At 48.7% G+C, this 23452-nt stretch overlaps 1 protein-coding gene across 1 annotated transcript in view; it reads left to right on the top strand.

Annotated features, from left to right (window-relative positions):
- The window catches only part of SLIT3 (slit guidance ligand 3), a 586308-nt gene that overhangs the window by 310021 nt on the left and 252835 nt on the right, over positions 1–23452 (top strand). The gene's annotated exons all lie outside the window — the stretch shown is intronic.

The following is a 23452-nucleotide window of genomic DNA, read 5'->3' as shown; positions in this document are numbered from 1 at the left end:
AAGTTGATCTTGGATGACCAAGAGATACACCACAAGGGACCCACGCTTGAAAAGGCAGAACTCATGTTTTCCTGAACTAACCTAATGTTGGTCTAAATGCAGTGAAATTCACAACTGTTACCTTTTGGAGCTATATGGGCAAAGTAATTTAGTGTTTTATCACTATCTCAAGTTCATACTAGAGTGTAATAAGAACCAAAGTTCTATCAAAACCTGCCAGTTTGCTTCTTAGCTATTATGGGCTCAAAATTCATCTTCCTTTCTTCAGCTTCATTTAAAGTGTTTTGGTACCTTTCCTGTTGAAGCGAGCACATTCTCCCACCTAAGTAACAACATTGCTCACTTATATATCTCCTACATGCAGGGGGAGTAGGCTTATGCCTTGATTTTTATTATCATCTTGTCTTCCAATAGGTATTTATAATCTTAGGAGTTTTCTCTTTCATAATATAGTACTCTAAACGAAGGAAATCATTTCTCCCATTTGAGATTGCCCCATGTGAGCTCAGTTGTCCTGAAAACAAAAAGTCCCAGGTAGAGCCTAGACTCTGGTGAGACAGGCAGGTGCCCGGGGTGCACCATATAAGGAGGCCCTCATTCTCATGGATGTGGAGGTGTGGGGCAGACAACTACAAGTGCGTGCCTCCTTAAATGGGGTGCCTGGGTGCCTGAGCTGCCTCCCCCTCCTTGCTATGATCCCTATACTGTTTTCAGACACATCAACCATTCCTATCTCTTAGAGCCATCTTCACTGGAAATTTATTAAGGCCCCTACTAGACATCAGGACACGTATTTTGCAGTGTGTGTAGGTGATGCAGACATAAGACATACCATGAGACATGTCTTATGGTAATGGGGTCCCTCTTTGCTGTTTCCCTGGTGGCTCGACCACTGACAACTCAGAGTGACCGCGATCTGTCTGATGCTCACCCCAGTTGATGTTGTGTCTTTACCTCCATTACAACATTTGGGCCAAAAGGTTTGAAACAAACAAATGCCGGGAGGTGACCAGAAGCCTCAAAGGTTGACTGTGTTGAACTGGATTATCTTACATTTTCTTGGTTTGTGCTTTATGTATAAATAGTAAAGTTCACTCAATCCACCTGCCTTCTTACCTTTTGTCCAACTTGAAAAATGAAACGAGTCTGTTTTTTGGCACACTGTGTTCAGCAGGCTCCTAATCTCCCCTCATGTGTCTTTTTGGCCAGTAATATATAAAACTATGCCCCAGGCATGTAAATATCTGCCTCTCTCTTATCTCCCATGGTAATAATTTATCCAGGAAAATTATTTCCAACAGGTTAAGTATTAAACTCTCCCTCACATAAATCCACATTGGATGTCTCTGATCAAATTATAATTTTTAAAGTATTCCATCACTGAATCCAGTTAAATTGTTCCTAATATCTTCCCATGAGTTAGGGGACTTGAAAAATCTTGATTGTACTACAAAAGTATTTTCCCAAATGCTTTATTAAAATTTGCACAAATGCTTACCATTTATCAGCAGGAAGTCTTTGTCCACTTGGAGGAAAATCAAACTAATGAATTTTTTAAATTGTGTTTTATTTGCTTTTCTGCAGCCCCCTGCACTTCAGTGAATCTGGGCTGCCTTCTTTGAGCTTGCTATTGTACCTAGGGACAACTCCCTGTGGCCTTATACATCAGAATTGTTGATATTTATTGCTTTGTTGGTCTTTTAAAATCCAGTTTGAGTGGGATTTTTCTCCCTCTTAAAACTTTGCCTTTTATTTTTTTTAAGGCCTCATACTATGAAACTAAAATATCTTCTCCTAGATTTAACTACAAACAAAATACAAGGCAAGCCTTAAACAGAACAACAACAGAAAAAGAGTCTGAAATTTAAAGGTGAAGGTCATCACCTTGGGCATTGACTCAACAGGTCCAAACATACCACTTGCAAGTCAACAAATACTCATCAAGTGCCTGCTATGGGCCAGACTCTGGGCTACGTACCAGTAATTCACTGATGAATAAGACAGACTTAGTCTCTGCCCTCGTGGAGTTGACAGTCTAATATAGGGATCACTAAACATTTTCTGTAAAGGACCAGATAGTAAATATATTAGGCTTGGAAAGCCATACAGTCTGTACCCTGTATGGCAAAAGCACCATAGGCAATCCATAAAGAAATAAGCATGAGTCACTGTGTTCCAATAAAACTTTATTCACAAAAACAAGCCGTGGCTCAGATTTGGTCCACGGACTATATAGTTTACTCATGCCTGGGTAAATGAAAGAAAGAAGGAAAAATAAGTTAGAAACTAAATATAATAATTACCATGTGTGATCATTGTCATAAAAGAAACAAATAGGGTGCTGAGACAGACAGTTTTGGGGGGAGCCTTGCTTTGGATAGAGTGTTCTGGGAGGGAAAGCTGCTTTGGGGTGGTGTAGGTTAAGCTACGTCCTAAAGGGTGGGAAGGAGAGGATTTCAGGCAGTGAGAATTAACTATGTGGTCAAGGGCCCCAGAGTGGGCAAGTGCTTGGGGAGTCTAAGAAGCTAAAATAAGGCCACTAGGGCCACCTTTCAGCCCTCCTAGCTTTATTCACCCATGAAGTGGGGTACTGGGGAGTCTGGCCCACTCTAGAATTTGGCCATAAAAGCACCTGCTCAGGCTGTCCTGGGGGACCCCTGGGACTTCCAGGGTATTGACCATGACTTTCCCTTTAGCTGCCCAGGGCAGATGGGGGTTGGGCTCACTTTTTTTTTTTTCTTTCCCTCTTCTACTTCTTAAGCAAAGGCCTTTCATCAGCACATGGAATATAGAAAGCTTGCTCGGAATGTGTCAGGCTAAGCAAAAACACATGGTCTGGTTATATTCTCCTAAAATAGAGCAAGAGAAAGGCGGGAAACAGAGCAGCCTCCCATAAATCATCATTTGTTTGGAGAAAGGTCTCTGACAGATATGTGGGGTACTGGGGTGTGTGTGTGTGTGTGTGTGTGTGTGTGTGTGTGCGCGCGTGCGTGTGCACGCGCATGCGTGATTTCCGAGGCTGAACTTCATCATCCGATCCTGCTGGAGAGAGGAATGCCGTGCTCTCTACATCTGGAAGCCGCATCCCCAGTGTGACCAGCCACTTAAGAGATGCCCTGAGCCCTGTGGGTATTGAGCCCCAGCCCCACCCCCCCCATGGGTACCCAAACTGGCCAGAGATCCCTGGTGGGGACAGGAGTCCACCAGGTCGCCAGCCAGGGAACCTAGAGCATCAGAGTCCATGATCTGCCCAGCGAGAATGCTGAGACTGCAACCCCCGCACAGTGGGGTGTGGGCAGATCCCTGTGACTAGGTCACACCACCCTGCCCTCTGCCCCATCCCGTCTCATACAATACCCAGAGCGATCTTTCCAACGCACAGCTCACACCAGCTCTCTGCCTCTCTCTGTCTTTGTCTCTCTCCGTCTGTCTCTTACTCTCTCATACACATGCACACCCATACATGTGCTCACACACATACCTTAACACGTGGACTGCCACACTAGGAAAAAAAAAAAAACACGCTGCCACAGTGTTTTATTACAAAAATAGAATAAAAACTCCGAAAACAAAACGATCCTTACTAATTTAATGAAAAAATGTGTTATTTTTTATTGTTTTCTGTGTGCGAGTTATATGCAATTAAATTGTCACTATTAATTGTGACAATAAGAACATCAAGGAAGATTTTCACAAGCCAACTGCAGTTACATGTGCTTCATGAGGCCCTGGGCTCAAAACTAGCGTGAGTGAAGTACAACTCACATGGCAGATAATGTGTTAGATGCTGTACTGTTCCTCCTAAGATAAAGATCACAGTTCCTGCAGTGGCACGGAATATCCATATAGTTAGGCCGCTTGGTTCTTTCTTCTCCAGACTCAACTTACCCCTTTCCCCAGCCACACTGAGCTCTGTACCAATCCTACCACCCCATCCTGCCTCCCCCAGCCACAGAACCTTCGCACCTTCTGTTCCCCTGCATGGAAAGCACTTCTCCCTGTCAACTCTCCACCTTGTTCTCGGCGCAAACATCTGGCCCCCGCGTTAGGTCTGTTCTCTTCTCTAGACTCCTGTAACACTCTGCATTTCTCTTTCAAAGCGCTTATTGCTATTATAGTTTTATATTTGCTTGTATTACTTGATTAATGTTGATTAATGTTGGTTCTCACCCTCCTCTTCAGTCCTGGGGCACGAAACAGCTCAAGGTCTGTGGAATAGCTTCTAATTTTGTGAATCTTGTTTTCGTTACATGTTTATTCATCATTAACACTAAAATGATGTCTGGTGTATGGTTGGAACGAGGTACGCATTTTTTAATGAATGAGTGCATTTGCTGGCTGTCTCCTCCCGCAGTGGGCACCTGTGTAGTCTTCAGTCATTGTGTCCTGTCGCCTGGCAGTGTCCCCAAGACCAGGGCCTTATCCAATCAAAGATGCATTGATCCCTGACTGGGTGGGCATTTCAACAACGAAGGGGGAGAGGGCAGGTGAGGAATGACAGTCCTTTCTGGAAATGGAGGTTTTCTGAGCCAGAGCGGGGCTGTTGGGGATTGTCCATTAACACGTCCCTCATTACTCAGGGGAGGAGATGGAGTTTTCAAGGTCAATGGCATGTTAGCTGACCAGCTGTCTTTACAGCCCATGTCGTCGGTTCTCGGGACGCATGCTCTTGCCGTAAGCCTTGCTGCCTGGCCTCTAGTCCCAGCCCGAGATCTTTCCTGAGTGTGGTGCCACCTTTTTATTTTTCTTAAAGTAGCATTAGCCCTCAGCACACTTGCAAAGCTGCAGCCCCTTCCCCGTCCCCCCTTGATTCCTCCTCTGCCCTCTCATTGACCCCCCCCCACCCAGGCCTGGTGCCCCTTCTGCTCCAGATACCCAGCATCTTCTAGGGGTGCCCCTCGTGCCTGCTTTTCCTGACCTAATACCACGCTCAGCACTCTGCGGTCCCGCACCCATGATGCATGCATTTGCCATGTTGCCGACTCCACTGGCAGGCAAACCACGTGGTGGTGGTCACAGGTCTGTGTGCAGCACAGCACCCGTTCTCACTGGGACCTCCTGGATCTCGAGACACCGTTACGAACCTGCGTGGGAGCTTTTTACCCCAACTATGTCTGTCCATCCCTGTTTGGGACAGAGAAAGCCCTAGATTTCATTTAGAAAACGGATTATCCCCAGCCCTGTGTAGGTTCAAGGCTTCCTCTGCTTATCAAAGCTGAATTGACTTAATTTCTCCATCACGTTCCATCAGTACACGCAGTGTAACCTAAGCCTCGAGTTGGATTTATCGCACCCAAGTGGATCACAAGTCCTTCAGGACCACGGCAAGCTTGCCCACACGTAGATGGTGCAGAGTTCCCTGGGGCCTGTCACTGGCTCACCCTGGGCCATTTGGAGCTCACTCTCCCTGGCTGACTTACAATTATGGAATATGTCTTAGGTATGTCCCTAGGCCTTAACTTCCCCATCTGTGAAATGGCCCTGATTCATCAGCTGCCTTTGGTGTGTTTCTAGGTGCCTACATGTTCTTTCATTTAACTGGGGGGCTTGCATTAGATTCATTGTCTAATACCTGGGAAGCGTGGTTAGAATGAGCCAGGTGTCAGACCGTGGGAAGCAGTGGGGACTCCAGTGAACTGGGATGTGCCCACCAAAGAGGGCAGCAGGATCTTATAAACAATGAGCCATCTCCCCATCATCTGCTCCACCCCTTGCCCACTGGGTAGCAGCTGTGTGCTCAGGATGGGACCCACCCCAAGCCACATGCCATTGCCGTAACCGATTTAAACTGATAGAGAGAATCCCACATACCTTGCTGTCATTATTGTTCACATAGTCCAGGTTGAAGGCAAACCACAGCATGAGATTCCCCAAAGCCACACGGATTCATTTGTGGGGGCGGAGAGGGGGCCAGGCAGCCCAAAGCTCAGGATCTTTGCTGGAAACTCTGGCACTTAGTGCCTAGTGTCCTCTTAGTGGCGCAGAATGCATTTGTGAAGTTTGGAAGCACCACTGCCACTTCGCCCATGAGGGACACCAGCCTTACAGTGAGGCCACCATCTTGGGAGAAAGAAAGGAGACACAGAAGGAAATCCGGCCGTAGATGACCTTACCGATATTTCAATCTAACTGGCCTCGCCTTCTGATCTGCCGCTGGGCTTTTCAACCTGTTGGTTGGATTTTGTTTACGTATAACAAGATTTTTACCCGGTGCAGCACCATTCAATGAGGTATTTACTCCATGGAAATGTAGACCCATTATTTTCAGATCTTCCCTTTTTTTCCCCCAACACAAACTGGAAATTTGGATTTTCAGCTCAAATTTCATCATTAAAGTACCACGCGGGCCAAACATAACACCTGTGAGCTCCCGGTTCGCACCTCCGATGTTTTTAGGGGTCAGGATTTAATATTCTTTAGTTCTGTGCCTGCGAACCCTTGCAGGGGCCCCAGGCGGCTTCCTGCCAGTAGTCCTAACCTGGCTTTCAGTGTTGGCTCTGTATTAGAATTCGAGCATTTTCTGGGACACTGAAGAGGCAGCCACCAGCTCCTGTCGCCGAGCTCACGAGGTTCAGACAGGAAGGGGAAACTAGAAACCAAAATCCTAAGCGTGGTGCATCCGTCTCCTCAGTGCTGCCTCCTCCCGCCAGCTCCAGCTGGCCGGACAGAGAGCCCTGCCACCTCTCCTGCGCTCTTCCGGGCTCTGTTTCTTCCGCAGAGCCACAAATCATTAGAACCGGGAGAGATTGTCTTGGTCCTTTGCTTCAGCCTCCTCATTTGGCAGATGGCGGAGAGAGGTCCCACCCCGGGGAGAAATTTGCCCGCGGATACGTAACTAATTTGGTAAAGGCACCAAACTTAAAATCCACAGTTTATGACACTCACGCAGTCTTACGGTGTCCACATTTTACTGCGACGTGCCTCTTTTATTTTCTTCCAAACCAGATCATCCAACCCAAGAAGGTGTCCTTGGGCAGGATGGTTTCATTCTAGACTCACGCTAGTAAGAACACGCCTCCTGCCATGGAATGACATGAATGATCATGGCATTTTGGAGTCAGAGGGACCTGAGTGGCAGAAGCCCAGCTCTGCCACTTAAGTTGGCATCATGTTGGACAGTTTGCTTATGCTCTTAGAGCCTGTTTCCTCCGTGTGTAAAAGAGGGATGGCACTGTGTCCCATTTGGTTATCAGGTTGATTAACAAAACCAGTCACATCGAACACTTAGCACAATACTTGGCATATAGTAGGCATTTAATAGATACATTTAAATTATTTTTTTCAGAAAGTTTATAATTCAGGGAGGAGACATTGCTCCTTAACTCTTACCTGCTGGATTCTATTGACTCTCCTCTTTGTTTATGCATTAATCAGAGAGTCAGTGAGCACCTGCTGTTCATACCAGGCACCACGGGTACAGCGGGGAAGGAGAAAGACATGGCCCTGCCCGCCTAGAGTTTATAATCCAGCAGGGAAGACATTTAAACAAGCTGTGCAGACGATATACAGCAGAATCTCTGAGACTCTCTGGAGCCACTGGCCATGTTATTTGGTTAAAATTAAGGGCTCTGGAGTCTGCCTGCCTGTGACTGCACCCTGGCTCTGCCTCCCACGACTGTGTCGCCTCGGGCAAGGTAACCTGTCTGTACGTTAATTCCCTTAACTCTAAAGTGAGGACAGTGAGAGTTCCTATGTCATAGGATTGTTGGGAGGGTCCAAGCAACTAATAGTGCCTGGCACGGAGAGAGAGCTCAATAAATACTAGCTGTTATTATCTGGGGTGGGGCGTGGAAGCCACAGCCAGGGGCTTGCATGTCTGAGCTCAACAAGAGACAGGCAGCTCCACGCTGACTCCTGGCTTAGAAGGGAAAACAGAGAGATGAAGGCCTGGGAGCCACAGAAGATCTAAGCAGCCATGTTCTCCAGGCTCCAAATCCCTCTTCCTACATCATTGAGGGTGGATTCTTGGCCCCTGCACACCTGAGGTTCTGTTCTCAAGAAACCACAGCCTGGAGGTGGAGCCGCTGCCAGGTTGTCTCATGATTTGAGCGAATGACATGGTGTCTGCTTTTTCTTCCACTCACACTTTATCCTGCAAAGGCGCAGACTGGAGGAACAGTGGGCTTTCCATGGTGGTGGGGTATTTTCTTACACAGGTTTGGTCAAGTTGGGTCACACAGTCATAGCGACACAGACAGAGACTTTCTTTGCCCTGCCATGCTCCACCTGGCTTTGAATGCCTGTCAGACGCCAGGACATTATTCCTGGGAGAGACTCTAAGCTCTCCCCCTCACTTACAGGTGGATAAACTGAGGCCCAGAGTGAGAGATAACTTGCACAAGGTCACAGTCGAATTCATGTCAGACCAGGATTAAAACTCGGTCTAGTTCTACATTGCCACAGTGCCTGTAAGGCTTCATACTGAAAGGTAACCACTTTCTCTTCAAATCTCAGCCTGAATCGATTGGCTCTGCCTGCCTGGAGTCCTTTGCTAGGGAGAGGGTGGGGTGGCCAGTGTCAGCTCCAGATCGATTAGCAATGCCTGCCTCATATAGGAGTGTCTCAATGGAGGTCAAAAGTCCCACTCATGGTGGGACTTCATTCCTTAACCATGGGTAGGAAGGAGATCTAAGGTGTAAGGTTAGATTATTTACTGGGAGGAGGAGAGAATGTCAGTAGACACTACACCTTCTCCCCCAAAATACTTGTCATCAAATTGCCCATCAAATTGCAAGCAACCTTCTAAGCTCCTTCCTCCCCAGCCCCTCGTCTTCTCTCTGTAGGTGTAAAAGTCTTTCCAATCTATGTCCAGGAATTGTCGTGGATTGTAGATGAGAAAGATGGAAGTGTTTATAGTGGTTAAGGGCATAGTCTCTGCAGGCTGAATTTGAATACCAGCTTTCTACTTGATAGTTGGCTTACATTGAGCGAATTATTTAACTTCTTTGGGCTTCCGTTTCCTAATCTGTAAAGTGGGGATGATAACACCTGTATCACAGGGGTTTTGTGAGCATTAAAAGAAGTAATACGTGTAAAACCTTGAGGACAGTGCCTAAAATATAGTAAATTCTCAAAAAACTGGCAGATGGACATGAATATATCTTGAAAATATAATCACCATGTTGGGTTTCCTCAAGCCTTGGACTATTAATCCACTGTTCTTCTAGTTTGATAACTCATGTTCGTGCACAATGAGGTCCTCAAAGCCCTACTCACCACGAGAAGCTTTTCTGAATCAACAGTGAGAACCTTATAAAACTTTTTGTGCTAAGTGAATTTTATTACATCCTAATTCCTTCAAATATATGATGAGTGAATGGTTTATAGGGTGACCATATGTGGTTGATCAGACTGCTTCATTTATCAGAATACTCCATCCATCCAGTGTATCAGGGCTGTCTAAGTGACAGGTCTGAAATCACAGTTCTCAACAACCTCTCAAAGTTTTAGAAAGGCAGTTGAGCAGGAGGAGAGAAAATGAAATGGTTTGGTGATGATCCTAAACCAGGAGGCGCTCAACAGCATTTAGTTAACTAAACAAGACCATTTATATGGAACCCTGCCCCCACACGTGAGTTGAACCGCCTGAGACTCAGAGTGGTTAAGTAACTCACATAAGGTCTTGCAGTGAATAAGCATCAGAACCAGGACAAGAAACCACGCACCTTGGGTCCTCTCCCAACTCACACACCTACACAGTAGAGGGTGCAAGAGGATCACTATGGAAGCTTGTCAAAAATACACACCTCAGGACCTCTGGGGCAAGGGCCCAGGAACCTGTATGCTTTAACCAGCTTCACAAGTGATTCCAAAGCACAACCAGGTTTGGCAACCTTTGCTAGGCCCTGGTTACTCAAAGCATGCCTGGGAGCTTGCAAGAAAGGCAGGAGCCTGGCCCCCACCCCAGACCTCCTGAATCAGAATCCGCATGTTCACAAGGTCCCCTGGTGATGTATGTGCAAATTAGAGCCTGACACACTTCCATCTACAAGACACTAAAACACAGAGTCCTTCACAGCCGGTCCCAACGTCAACACGCCTTGGAAGGAGCTGAGAGTAACAGAAATGTGTGCCTTCAGCTGGAGAGAATGCACAGATCTGGGGTGAAATAAAACCAAGCCTTTGACCTCGTGGCTGTCTCAGCGAGCTTTGCGCAGTCTGGCTACCCAGAAAAAGGTCTCTCTTTGGTGCTTCATGGACCAGCTGGTTGAGCCTTCTTATTGCAGGTCAAAGGTAATTTGATTGTTTTAAATAAACCTTAATATTTATTTGAATACACTTTGCGTCAGTCTAACCGGTGCCTACGTAGCATAGGTTCTCCCAAGTCGTCTTGTCTCATGTGCAGAGAACATCTTTCCCTGGGCTTTCCGGTACTCTGGTTTCTCAGAGTTCAATGGCTCTTTACGCCATTTGGAATAAGGGATTGTTTCTGGAAATGAGTTTTGTTCTAATGTTACTTCTAAGAGTGGGTAGATGTGAAGTGAATGATAAACAGCCTTTGCATTTGGAATGGGGTGGGAAGGAACTCGATTTCTTTCAAGGAAACTTGATTGTTTCTTTACTTAGCTTTACAAGTGTCATTTGTCTTGTTTTTTTCTCCCTTTAAAACTGAAAATGGCCTAGCACTTTAGGAGGCCGAGGCGGGCGGATTGCTCAAGGTCAGGAGTTCGAAACCAGCCTGAGCGAGACCCTGTCTCTACCAAAAATAGAAAGAAATTAATTGACCAACTAAAAATATATATACAAAAAAAAAATTAGCCGGGCATGGTGGCGCATGCCTGTAATCCCAGCTACTCTGGAGGCTGAGGCAGAAGAATCACTGACCCCCGGAGATTGAGGTTGCTGTGAGCCAGGCTGACGCCACGGCACTCACTCTAGCCTGGGCAACAAAGTGAGACTCTGTCTCAAAAAAAAAAAAAAAAAAAAAAACTGAAAATGGGTTTCCCTTGTGCGAGGCGTGACTGTATCCAGGGTTTGTATTGTGCCAGACCAGCAGATCCCTGCCCTTTCATGTTGCTGACACGGGTAGGACCACATCCTCATTGGCTGGTCTCTTGTCATGATCCTTGAGCACATAACACCAGATTCCACAGGTGTGACATCCCCAAGCATGAAATCGTAGCTGCTGATTTGGTGGGATTTGTTGGGCAGCGGGAGGGGGCAGGAAGGGAGACCCCATCACATGTCACGAAACAAAACTTTAACAGACTCTCCACTAAGAGAGCTCTTCCCTATGAGTACTCTGCCGGGTCTCACCTCCCTTCCTCACCCCAACATGGTCTTTAAAATCCCAGCTCTTACCCTGAGCTTTTGGCGGTGGTCCTAAGACCATTGTCCTTTCTGAGCCCAACAAGGGTTTGGAAGTTTGGTCCAACAGTGACACATTTCCAGTTGAGCTGCCCTCACGGTGGAGAGTGGAGGTGTGTTGATGCTCAGTGCTCAGAGCCTAGGCCAACCTGCCACGCGGAAGGGGCTCAGTGAGTACCCACAACCAGAATAGCGGACTGGCTCCAGGCTGTTGCAGGAGAGACTCGTGGCAGGGAGAATGGGGAGCAGTTTAGTCCTGTCCATTAGTATTCCCAACTTAGAGATGGCAGCCACACAGAGTCCCCCTTGGGAGAGCCTCCGGGGAGCATTGCTGTCTAACTTGCAAAAATAGAAAAATAATTTTCTTTTCAAAAGCACCACACTACCCAATTGATTTGCTAATGGGACCTGGCAGTCTTTGTATTAGTCTGAGTAGCCATTCAGCCCACCATTGACAATGTCAAACTTATAAATTGCTCTTATTAAAATCTGCACATCAAAATTAAATAGGAAACACCTGGTGAGCTGGGCCCCCACCGTCAGGAAGGCCAGGAGTGCCTCTAGGTGGCCTGAGCCCTGTGGCCGGGGGACAGGCATTCTGGAGTCTTTAGAGGAGAAGTTAATGGAACAAGGCTGGAACCTGAAGGGCTTTGGACCCGAGGTCAAATGTGACACATAGACTTTTTTTTTTTTTTTTTTGTAAAGTCACCATTGAAAATCCAGAATTTTTGTTTTGCTTGAGAAAGGAGAAGATCTGGCCACCCTGGCCTGCATTCTCTCAAGACAGCAATCGGCTAAAACAACGGTCCCCTTTAAACGAGTTCTTTACTCATCAGCGTACCAAGCAATTGCTTTACTGGCAGCCACTTCCCTCTCCTGCCTTACCTGCCTGGCCCCACCTGGTGTGTGAGTTTGAACTCCCTGACTGCTAAGATCTTGGGCCATAGAGACAGAGAACCTTGGCTTCAAATGACTTTGGAATGTCGCACTCTGCCTTCCAGTGTTGGCTGTCTCTCTGCAAAAGGAAGGCGATAATGTTCCCCTCCGAGTATTATGTCTTGAACTAACAGGAACCTACTTGCAGAACGCCAACCAGCGTATAGCTATGGGACAGGAACTTACCGGTGTTAGAATTGAATATCCCTCCCTTACTCTTGTAGATTCCTTGTGTTTTTGCAGCCCAGGCTCCCTCCAAAACTAAGCCAGTATTTTAATTACAATAAAAGCTAGCATTTTCGGAGAGCCTTGTATGGGTCAAATACACATCCTCCCGCGTTGTGTGCATTGTCTGTGCCCCTCTCCCCCAGCCTGACAATTTTGAGGTTATTATTCCCAGTTTCCTGGTGAGAGGTTAGGGCTCAGGAAGGTAAATAACTTGCCCAAGGTCAACTCCTTTGATAGAAGCCAGCGCCAAGGCACTCTCCCACCCCTCGCTGCCTCCTTCCTTTCCTTCGCTTGATCGTCTAGAATAAGAAAATCTTCACTGAATTGTTGGGCTCTGGAGTGACACGTGTTTCCCCAGAGCAGAAATGACACCTTTGAAGTAAAATTTTCTCAGCTCCCAGCTCCACAGGAAAAACCTATTTGGGGGCCCATTACGGCTGGATCCTAGAAGCCGTCAACTGAGATGCTTAAATATAGCATTTCTTCGGTGCTCAGCCGCCAGCAGCAGGGAAAACATTTTGAAGGGCAAATAAATATTTATGTATGAGAGTTCTTTGTGCACAGTAAATGTTTGATTCTGTTGCCCCAATTCCCTGGGCCGGGAGTAAATTATGGAGCCCAGAAGAGAGTGTGGGTGTGAATATGCATCCGGCACCTCCAGCCAGCCGGCCAGGAGGCTGCCTCCAGCGCCTGCCACCGAAGTGCCAGGGCTGGGCCTGCCGCAGTGTGAACAGGCTGAGATGTGCTTCTCTCTGCCTGGAGACCCGCACAGGCTTTGTACTAATTATCTCACTTAATTGCCACGACAACCCTGTGAAATAGTTTCCATTAGCTTCACTTTACAGATGAGAACCAGCTGCGGTCCTGTTTCTGCGTGCCCTGTTGGGCGTAGGCACAGCCCAAGAAAGAGAAGACGACACTCTCACTTTTTCTTCCTTTCCTAAACTGTGGGCCCATTGAGGGTAGCTGGGCGATCGCAGGAGCCCTCCCAGCAGGGGCGGGCCCTTTGCGAAGCACTTGCTGTGTCTCTGAATCCTCCCAGTGCCCCTGATGACATGGGTGGGGTAAATTCCTCAGAAATACCTGCTCAATGGATGAATGAAAGTCACACCAATCTGCCCACAGCCTTGGTAGTGGGAAGGAAAGCGGGTTATACTGACTGAGAGTCTCTCTCCTTGACCCAACTTTAGTCGGGCTCCTCTGAATCCTCTTCCCAGCGAGGCCTTGACTTCTGGACACCCAAGTTCATCTCTGCATTGTCCAATTTTTGCACAAATGCTGCTAGGTTGGTTTCATCAGGCTCCTCACTCTCCACCCCCCCCCAGGTGATGTCTGATCTCCCCGGCCTGCCCTCAGCAAGCATCCTGCTCCGTGGGTTTAGCCAGAATCCCCCTCAGCCCTGATGTTCCTCTTAAGCATTTTCCGCCCACCAAGCCCCACGCTGCTCCCTGGCCATCAGTGCGCACCTGCCTGTGCCGTATTCGGAGTTGAGCCCGGCCTTTCTCCACCGCTCCAAACCCCACTGCGGTGGGCCCTGTACCTGTCACGTGGTTCTGAATAAAAGGCTGCCTCGCCTGCTTTACCTGGAGTCCGGGGCAGTTCTTTCTTTAACGATTCCTGAGTCTCTGGAGGAAGCACCTGCTCAGAGACCCTCTCCGCTCCTTTTGCTACCTCTCGCTTTTCCTTTCCTGACACCCCGCCTTGCCCTTTCTTCCTCCTTCAGGTCTTTCCTTGTTCCTGTTTTTTTTATTGTTTTTTTATTTTTGTGTTTTTTTAATTTTTGCCCTTTCCCTTCTCTCCTGGAATTTTTGGCGTTTCCTCCTCCTCCTCTTCCTCCTCCTCCTCCTCCTCCCTCTTCTCCCTTTCTCCCTTCCCTCCTTCCTCCCCCTCTCCCTCCTCCTCCTCCTCCTCCTCCCCACACAGACAGCCCTGAGGCCTCTGCGATTGCAGGGGAGACGTTGCAGGCAACTTCTGGGGGTGACAGCGCTGGGTGCGGAATGCAGCAACTCGGGGGGAGTGATACCAGATGTGACGCTGGGTGCCAGCAATCGGCCTGAAATGTAAACGAGCGCGAGCGCCAGCGACAAGCCCTTACAGCTGCGGCGCGGGCGTGCCCGCGGGGGAGACGAGGCCTTGCTTCGTAGCTCAAGATGGATCACAATCTCGTCTTTGCATGTATTTACGCCTGCAACATCCCTTTTTGCTTTTTCAGAAAGGTGATCCATCTTCCCCCAGGTTTATTAGAAGCGGTTTTCCAACACCACTTATAAGATATTACAGCCGGCCCCGTGATTCATGGCTTCATTTATAACCCACAGCACTTGGGAACTTTGGGGGGATATTTCTCATTAAATCCATTTCCCAACTCTTTGGAGCTGCCTCCCCCTTCCCCAGGAAGCACCAGGAGATTCCAGACAGGTGTGAGCAGCGGGGCAAGGTGCAGTTCCTGGACGTCGAGCGTGGGCGCTAGGGGTGACAGAGCACGGTGGCCAGGGAGGTCAGAGTGGCTTTCCCACTGACTTTGTCCTGGGCTGCATGGCTTGTTTTCCACACCCACAACAGCCCTGTGTGTCAAAGACGTTAGGTTGTGGGTCTGTTTACTCTTTGCTCTGCGTCTGTCTTTGGCTGAGGTCGCCTCTTGAGACGCTGTTGTGGGGTAGACAGAGACAGCGGCAGGGCAGGCGAGGCCTGGGTCGGCCCAGTGGTCAGAAGCACCCCGTTACCATAAAGAGGGCTCCCTTCTGTAAGGAGCAGGCCAGGAGCTCATTTCTTGGACTTTCCCATCAAATGGTGTAACTCCTTCCTGTTATCTAAAGCAGTATTTTTTCTTGCTAATAAGCATTGTTTACATCTGGGAATCAGTTGTTGCTTTAACCAGCGTTGACATTAAGTCACTGTGCCTTGAATACTAGGCCAAGTATCTGAGAGGTTTTCACAAGAACTGCTGTGCTTTGGCCATTATAAAGAAAACAGTGGTGCTAATCTCTTGCAGAAAGCTGGCAGTAAAAACAGCCTGAGCACTCCTCTCCCACACGGATGGCTGTCCCTACCTGATCCTCTAGCCTGTGCCCGTTTTTTTTTTTTTTACTGTTACCTCCTGAGATAAAGGGACAGAACCTGGCTTGTATACTGTTTCCCCCTCCTGCCTCCCATGATTTAGATGTCTCACCCTATAAATCTACAGGATGCGTTATAACTCACTGACATTAGGAAAAAATAAACAAGGTTTGATATCTGTTTTATTTTTATATATTGGGTTGTGAAGGGTAATATTCAACTTCTTGGGATTCGACTCTGTGCACTGAGCAGTGGGAGACAGATGAGTCATGTACACATTGGGCAGCGTTTGTCCAGGTTAAGTGTTTGTCCAGGGTGAGCCTGCGGTGGAAAACACGAATCTGCTCCTCACCATGCGGTAGTGTTTTGAGACAGGTATTTTTTTTTTGTAGAGTGAGTTCTTCCTTATTTATTATTAATACAGGGGTCAGCAAACTATGGCCTGGGAAACTGGCCCCTAGGCCAAACCTGGCCCACTGTCTACTTTCATAAATAAAGTTTTATTAGAACATAGTCATGCTCATTCACCTATGTCTTATCTATGGCAGCTTACTTGCTACAATAGCAGAATTGAGTGAGAGCCTGTGTAGCCCACAAAGCCTAAAATATTAATTATCTGGTCCTTTAAGAAAGTTTTCCTACCTTTGCTTTACATGTTAGCGTGCATCTGTTACTATGCAGGGCTGTCTCAGTCCGTGGGGCTACTGCTACAAACACCATAAAGTGGGTGACTTGTAGCAACAGAAACGTCTCTCAGTTCTGCAGGCTGGATGTCCAAGTTCAAAGCTCCAGCACATTCAGTATCTGATGAGAGGGCCTGCCTCCCAGATCACAGATGGCACCTTCCAGCCATGTCCACACAAGGTGAAAGGGACAAGGCAGCTTTCTGGGGTCTCTTTTTAAGGGCACTAATCTGATTCGTGGGGGCCCCACCCTCATGACCTCATCACCTCCCAAAGGCCCCACCTTCAAATACTATCACTTTAGTGATTAGGTTTCAACATACGAATTTCGTAAGGAACACAAACATTCAGACCATAGCAGAAAAGTATGTTTAAAGCCATCTAATGCTGCATTTTATGGGTGGTTTAGGGCATTGGCAGGGGTAATTTTAACTAGCTGTGACTTTGCCTTACACCAGGGGTCCTCAAACTGTTTAAACAGGGGGCCAGTTCACTGTCCCTCAGACCGTTGGAGAGTGCCCACTGCGGGCCCGGGATGAGTCGGCTGCTTAGCAGGACAGGCAGTGGCAGCAAAAACACCCGGTGGGCCGGATAAATGTCCTCGGTAGGCCACACATGGCCCACGGGCCGCAGTTTGAGGACGCCTGCCTTACACTCTTGCTTCTGAACCTGCACCTGACAGAGTCTCCCTTCCACCATGCTACACTTGATTGTTGGGGTTTTTTTCACCCAGTCTGGTCAGCTGTTTTTAGCCTTGTGTGTATATATAGTCATGGCACTTGCTGCTGAAGGATTCTATAAAGACTCTTCTCTGGGGCATGGGCTGGCCCTTATAAAGTAAGAGTGAGAACACCTCTGTGACAGGTTCCCGGGACCTGTGTGTGTGACATTCTACAGGTGTGAAACTTCACGGAGGCCCCCCGTGGCTTCGAGTTTGTCATGGTCTCATTCCTCCCGGCATGTCTGTGGAGAGGCTGGACAGTCCCTGCGACTGCTGGGACTCTCCGTGGAGGGAAGCTGAGCCTAACCGAGCCCAGTCGGCTTTGCTTGGGGTTAGAAGCAGGACTTCAGGTAACAGCACAGTGTTCTTCACCTCACAGCTGACCTTGTCCAGGGGCACACTATCGTGACTGTCGTGACTATCACAGGCCCCAAACCTGCTTATCAAAAGTACACATGCTCAGACGCCACTCAGGAAGCACTGATGCTGAGGAGGCGGGCGGGGCAGAGGAGTCCGGGGATAGCCAGGTGCGGAACTGCGATTAGTCCATACCCCTCTCTTGCTGACTCGGGAAGACAAATCCAACACTGCCCCAGCAGATGACCAGTCAGGACCAAATCCTGGGCCTGGAAACCCAGTCCTCACCACTGGTTTCCAAACCCCCTTCAGCGGAGCCCTGGGGCGTTTTACAGACGCCTCTGAGGTCAACTTGGGCGAGAGAATGACAGCCACAGGGGTGGCCCGAATGCAAGAGCTCTGGCCGCCTCCGTGTTCAGCCAGAGTCCATTGTATATCTTATGTATCAGGCCCACACGGATTTGTTCCTGGAGCAAGAGCTGGTGAGAGAAACATTTGCCAATGGGAGGGGGAAAATGAAATTCTGAGCCTTGTATCCTTGCGGCAAATCAATCCACCAGATTCTCCTTTTCTTGAAAATCTTGAGAAGCGGAAGGTGCCACCACTTCATGTTCGCCTCAGAGAGACCTGCAGAGTGTCTCCCAGCCCTCACGACCACCTCTCTCGGGTGTTCAACGGAAGCTGCCACCTGCAGCCTGTGTCTGTCTGCCGCTGCCTCGGGCCCTGGCTCTGCGCCCTGTTTGTACCTAGGTCACGTCACACCTAAATCCTGCCTACCCCCAACCGAGCCCCTTCTTTCTCTGACTCTTCCCTCTAAACCTCCAAACCCGCAGCCCAGCGGCGCCAGTGCCCTGTGGAGCTGTGACTGCCAGTCGCGTGGTGGCCGAGCACCCGAGGTGTGCCGGGCAGGTGTGCTGCTCGGGTGGCACGTCGGGACGGGAGAGGAGAAAGGGGAGACACGCGGTCACTCCCCACCCCTCCTCTGGGCAGAGGTTTCCCTCCTGCCCTTCTTCTCCCCAGCGATAGGATCTGCCTTCCAGGCTCTGTCCCCACTGCCAGGCCTGGAGCCCTGGATATGGGGCACATGCCACCAAACCAGCTCAAAGTTCCAGAGGAGCTGGGCCCCCGCTGGTAACACCTGGAGCCTCTGGCGGTGGCGGCCAGGACAGGTAGCCGTGTTGCTGGCCTGGCAGGACTGCAGGGCAGAAACCTTCAGGGCCCAGCCACCCCTGGTCCGGTTTTCCTTCTGTGCTGCCTTTTGGGCCCAGGTCCTACGCAGCATCTCTGCGCTGCCACCTCCTGGCCAACGGGAGTAGCGAGCAGGGCCCGCGGGAGTGGAGTCCAGACTCCAGGGCCGGCGGGTGGCAGCGCTCCCCGCGGCTCCCCGGGGACCCCAGGAACATCCCGGAGCGCAGTCTGCGGAGAAGACGCCCCCAAGCCGTGGAACAGGGGGTGGGCAGCATCGGGCCGAAATGTTCCCCCAGAAAGTGGCCCCGGAAGAGGCAAGGATCTGTGTTTTCTCTTGCTGCGTTTTTCTTTCGAGCCTCTGGTTTACGTTGCCCCTGGTTTCTGTTCGGATGTTTGGATACTTGCGTGCTTCTGCGTGTGGGTGTGTGCGTGTCTGTGGTCTAGTTCTCGGTGTGTCGTGTGTGTCCCTTTCTTCCATAGACAACCCCTGCCCCGAATTGTGCAGATCACAGCCCGGGGACAGCATGGTGGATACAAGCCATAAAATGCCAGTGAGACAAAATCGGACACCGCTGCCCATTGGCCATTTGCTTGTGAAGCCTTTTCCCTTTGAGCGAAGCAATGAGCTAACTTTTACTTCCAGAAACCTGTTATCTCGCATCAGGTGGGGCTGATAAGGCTCCGTGAGTGGAGGGGCGGGGAGCAGCTGTATGTTCAGCTAGGTCAAGTTGGCGGTGCCTTCCCTGGACCCTGGAATCGTTGAGGATTGGGGAGGGAGGGAGGAGCAAGGGCCGGGCGAGGGGGTGGGCATGTGCTGGGTGCAGAGAGACCTCAGGCAAGCTACAGGGGGTTGCTGGCTCACAGGCCCCCAGATGCCCATCCTGTGATGATTCAGGGTCTGCATGCTTGCAAATCAGCCCCCAAAACCTGCAGAAGACGCTGGAGCAGCCCTGCGGTCCCTGCGATCACTAGCCTCTCCCCTGGATGTCACTGTTGTGCTGTGTGAGCCACGCTGGGGAGCCCTAATGGGACCATGGAAAACCCTCCCTGGAAGCAGCCGCCCCTTGGGGCAGGAGCAGGCACAGGAGGAAGAGGCAGGGCTGAGCCTATCTGTGGGCATTCCGGAGGTCGCGGCTCATTGTCCCCAGCCCAGTGGTGCTGCCCCATGGTAGCATCTGCGGGTGACACCAGGGCCCTCTGGTCCTGGGGCAGGACTGAGTCTTGCCCGGAGATGCTAAGGCAGCTGAGAGCACTGGGGGCAGCTGCGCCGCCTCCCTAGTGGCTCTCAGGCCCTCGGACAGAGGTCCCCAAGTCATCAGCAGTGGGACAGAGTAAAGAGCCAACACGTGTGGTGGTTGTGAGCACAGACACGAACCCCACTCGCAGCCTGCTGTAAACAGGCCAGGTAAACTTGGGGAAATCGTTGCACAACTCAGCCTTCCTTCTGCCACCTACGTTAAATGTGACCTCCCCATAGCATTGTTGCAAGAATTAAATGAGAATACTGCATGCAAAACTTAATACATGGAGTGCAGCTATTACTGTAACAGGGAGTTTAGAAACAGTATGCAAAGAACCTTCCAAGTGCATAGCCTGGGAGGAAAACCTTATTGCTAATCCAATCATGGAAATAAGTGCAAGCCCGGAGATTAGAGCAAATCGGGAGAGATTTGGCCCAGGCCTAATGGAACCAGTGCCCTCTTTCCTTTTTACTTGGTTTTGGGTTTCCCTGAGATGCTGGCAGCCTCTTCGCAGGGCCACATGTGCATGTGTTTTGATCCGTGTGTTGGGAGGAAGCACCCGAGTTCAGCCCTAAAGCAGTCGGGGTTTTTTCTTTTTTCCTCTCTCAGTGTGGATATATTTGGAATAACTGAAAACAGACTTAGAACGTATTGAAAGCAGAGCACGTGGACAGAGCTCCAGGCAGAATCTGCAGCGTTGACAGACGGAAGAGGCACGGAGGCCAGGCCAGGGAGTGTCCGTGCGACACTTACTGATACCGGTCACGCAGCCTTTGCTCTTATATGGGGACAGGGCACGCCCCCATTCCTGGCTCGGGTGAGGCAAAGTCATAACAGGCAACCAAAATGTTTGTACTCCCATATTATCCTGAAATTTAAAAAATTAAAAAATTTAATTTAATTGAATAGTTCAAAATTACGGGGAAAAAAAAAGAAGGTTTTGCTCTCCCTTTGGTTTTCTTTGGAATGAAATTTTGCATCGTCAGTGAGTAAAACAGCTCCCTGACAACCAGGCATTGTGATATGACTTCAGGTAGCATAAGCTGACAGTACCACGGCCCCATTCCCTTCCAGAAGTTGGGCATCTGTGTTGCTGATCTGCTGAGAGAGGTGCCACCCTGGGGCCTCTTCTTCCCTCCTCCCTTCTCTCCCCGGATAGCCCAGGTCAGTCCCAGCTGGGGTTCTGAAACACTCATAGACAATTGGAAGGGCAGCCCCTTCCTTGTCACCCTTGACCTGGGTTTATTAAACGGGGCCACCCTCTGCCCTCTGAGTGAGTTAGGGGTACAAGGGAGAGGCCCATTTGACACTAAAGAGCCATCAAGTCCCCATACAAAATAGCTCAGGGGGTGGCAAACCCGGACTCGCTAATGATTTCCACCCACGGGCAATCAAAGAACGAACTGGGAGGTGGAAGGCACCCTTTGAGTTTTATTGTGCATTTGATTTTCTGTTTTTAGGGAACACTTTTGGTATCTTAATTCCATAATCACTGACTCAACTCATACTTCCTCTAACAGGGAATTTTTTGGGGCTAGACAGAGGCATTGTGTCTTTGCTACAGGGTAATAGAGACAAGAGAGGCACGTATGGCGTTCTTTCAAGGGTTGGGGCCGGGGGGAAGGTAAATTGGAAAATGAGGAGGGAAGCAGTGCCCGAGCAGCTGCAAAATTGTTCGAAACCATTTTCTCAACTGGGTTAATTGTCCTTCCCCACGGTGCAGAGACACCTACGCCTTCAGAAGTCTGCATTTCTTTATTGCAAAGAGCAGCCTATTAAGAGAGACAGATTGTCTACCAGAAACAGCGGGCTCCCTACCTCTCTTCCCTCTCTCTCTCTCTCTCAGTTCTCTGCTGCTAACACCCTGCCCCGCAAGACAGGGCTCCTTGGAGCTCCTTGGCGTTAGCTCTGTCGCTGGGAAGGGCTGTCAGGGGTAGGAGGGGTGGGCAGATTCAAACCAGCTCTGCTGGAGGAGTAGGAATAATTACGAAATCTCAGGCCGTTATCCAATTACTTTGACATGTGGCCGTTCTAGGGAGTTCTAACTGGATTAAGTTCATTATAAAAAGATTAGTCCTGGGATGGGGGACTGTGCATAACAAAGTGAACCTTCAGAATGTGTGCTGCTGGGCCACCGAGGACTGGGGGAGTAAAACGGAGTGAATGGCTTTGTTTATTGAATTACTGCTTAGGGATTCGCCAAGGAGTTTTGTTCAGATAGAGTTTGTGGCTTAAAGCAAACTGTCAGCAGTTTCCTGTTTGTTTTCCTTTTTCCAACACTATTCTTCAATGCCATTGTTGTTATTGTCAAAGCACTAATCCAAGATGTTTGTCCCTAATGTTCTGTGTGAGCATGGAGGTGAGATTATTGATCAAAATGGATCTGAGACACAGGGAGCTCATGTATTATTCATGAACTGTGTGTATGTGCACATATAGCGAGTGTGTGCCCATATAATACCTTGCATTTGCATAATGCGTCCTAGATTTACAAAGCACTTTAGCATTTCTCATTTGACCCACACAGCAATGCTTTGGGATAAATAGGCTTTATTATAATGATTTTACAGATAATGAAACTGAGACTCGGGGAGACTAATTCATGGTCACCCAGCCAAGTAGTCCCAGAACTGAGGTTACTGCTTAGATCTGTTAATCCTAGCCTAGCATTCTGCAACACGTGAACTCGGTTTATGCATGCATTTTAAACATAAAGTATGTGTTCGGCTCAGGGCAGCTTACTATTTGGATTAACCAAGCTGGCTGATACCTGTTTTCTTTCTCTATTTGCCATGAGAATTGTATCAGATATCAGTTTTGGACAATTCATTTAGTTGCCAAATACTTTTTTTCTCCTCCTTCTTGAGCTCAGGAAAATTTAAATGCAGAAAACATCATGCATCTCTTCTTTGGAAATTAAACCCAAACTCTACTTCTGGTCTATTCACTAGAGCTTGTTCTGGTTTAGGGAAATTGAACATCATTTCACTTTTCTAGAATAAATGCCCAAGCTCCTTGTGAAGATAGTGGAATTAGGGGCATGTAATAGGATCAGTGGAAAGATGTGAAGTACCAACTAATCTATAATTTCACTTAGCATGAATTAACTTTCTCGGGCCCCAAACTCCCTCTGGGTAAACTAGTAAGAACTACAAGTCTAAGCAGAAAAATCTGAGCCCTAGATGTCTGTTAGGATCCGCAGTGCCTCCACTTCCTCTTCCTAGCCCAGGGGTCCCCAACCTATGATGAGTTGTGTAATTATTTTATGACATATTACAATGTAATAATAATAGAAATAAAGTGCCCGATAGTGTAATGAGCTTGAGCCATCCTGAAAGCATTCCTACCCCTTCCTGGTCTGTGGAAAAGTTGTCTTCCATGAAAACGGTCCCTGATGCCAAAAAGATTGGGGACTGCTGTCCTAACCCACAGCAGATATTGTTAATGGCTCATCACTCACTTTTCTACTTAGCCTGAGCTTGGACTTCTAATATATCTCAAAAAAAACCTCCGAACAACCACTACCAAGAGTTGAGAATTGGCTGGCAAGATGCTATCTATTTACCATTCTGATCCTAGGCTCTGGTGACCCCATACACTCCAGAGGCCTTGAAAGGCACAACCAGACCAGCCAGCAAGTCCCTCTATGTCTAGTGTCATCTTTATGCGCCCATTTGGTAGTCAGCAATTCAAGATTCCCACAGAACGTCAAGGAGAATGTGGAATGATTTAAA

This window comes from Microcebus murinus, chromosome 21 (genome assembly GCF_040939455.1).
Source record: "Microcebus murinus isolate Inina chromosome 21, M.murinus_Inina_mat1.0, whole genome shotgun sequence".
Taxonomy (NCBI): Eukaryota; Metazoa; Chordata; class Mammalia; order Primates; family Cheirogaleidae; genus Microcebus; species Microcebus murinus.
Note: the sequence above shows the minus strand (reverse complement) of the source record. Positions and strands in the feature narration are given on the sequence as shown.